This window comes from Brassica oleracea, chromosome C5 (assembly GCF_000695525.1).
Source record: "Brassica oleracea var. oleracea cultivar TO1000 chromosome C5, BOL, whole genome shotgun sequence".
Lineage (NCBI taxonomy): Eukaryota > Viridiplantae > Streptophyta > Magnoliopsida > Brassicales > Brassicaceae > Brassica > Brassica oleracea.
In genome coordinates this window covers 38,356,457-38,357,780 of record NC_027752.1, presented here as the reverse complement: position 1 = coordinate 38,357,780, position 1,324 = coordinate 38,356,457, and positions in this window count along the sequence as shown.

Here is a 1,324-nt window from a genome sequence, read left to right as displayed (position 1 = left end):
ATCAAATTGGCGCCGTTGCCAAATTCTAAGTTGATTGTGACATTGGGATTTAGTCATTTGCTTGAGACTAAGTCAATTTTTATTTAATTGTGTTATTGCTTCTCTTTGTTCTTCTCCCTTTGCATTTCAGGTGTATGAACACAAGGAGCAGAGGTCCAACAAACCTAGTTCCAAGAGTTGAAGACATTAGAGCACTTGAGAGGGAGATAGCAAGACAAAGAAGAGAAGTAGAGCAACAGGCTCACTTGCAAAGGTTGGGGTTTGATATGGAGAATCTACCTCAAGATTGTGATGCCCAAGGAGGCATTGATCCAAGAACTGATCCTTTTAGACCACAGCGCCAGCCACAACATCCACATCGTCAAGCTCGTGCCATTGGAGCCTATGATCAACCTCACATTAATGGTCATAGGTTGGGAATCAGAGCACCAGCTGTGGAGAACAACAACTTTGAGATCAAGTCGGGGCTGCTCAACACCATAGAGAACAACAAGTATCATGGTCTTGCTGCTGAAGACCCTTTTGATCACTTATACAAGTTTGATAAGTATTGTGGCTTGTCCAAGACAAATGGTGTTTCTGAAGATGCTTTCAAGTTAAAGTTATTCCCTTTCTCTTTGGGAGACAAGGCACACCAATGAGAGAAGACTCTTTCAAGTGACACTGTCACTACTTGGAATGAGTGCAAGAGAGCTTTCCTAGACAAGTTTTTCTCAACTTCAAGGACAGCTAAGATCAGGAATGAAATCTCTGGTTTTCAACAGAAAGGTCTAGAGAGCTTCAGTGAAGTATGGGAGAGGTTCAAGGGCTATTGGGCTCAATGCCCTCATCATGGTTTCAGCAAGGAGAGTTTGCTTAGCACCTTCTATAGAGGAGCTCTACCACAGTGCAGAAACAGGCTTGATACTACCAGCAATGGTTTCTTCTTGGGAAGAACTGAGGAAGAGGCAGAGGAACTGGTCGAGAATATGGCCAAGAGTGACTCAGTCTACAGTGAGGAGCATGATAGGGTCAACAGAAGTGATGATCAGCATACAAAGAAAGAGCTGAAGTCTCTCCAAGCCAAGTTGGATCTACTTCTTGCAGAAAAGGCTAAGCAAGAGAAGATGAACTTTGTTAGTGACCAGAAACAAGAGGCATCTCCAGTGACCAATGAGGTTGATAGTTTAGAAGGCCAAGAGGAGCTGTGCTTCATCAATGCTAATGGCACATGGAACAAGAAAGAGCCCAACTTTCAGTACCAAAACAATTACCAGCAAATGCCACTCTACAACAATCAACAAGGAGGTTACCAAGCCAAGCAGAACTATCCTCAAGCCAACCA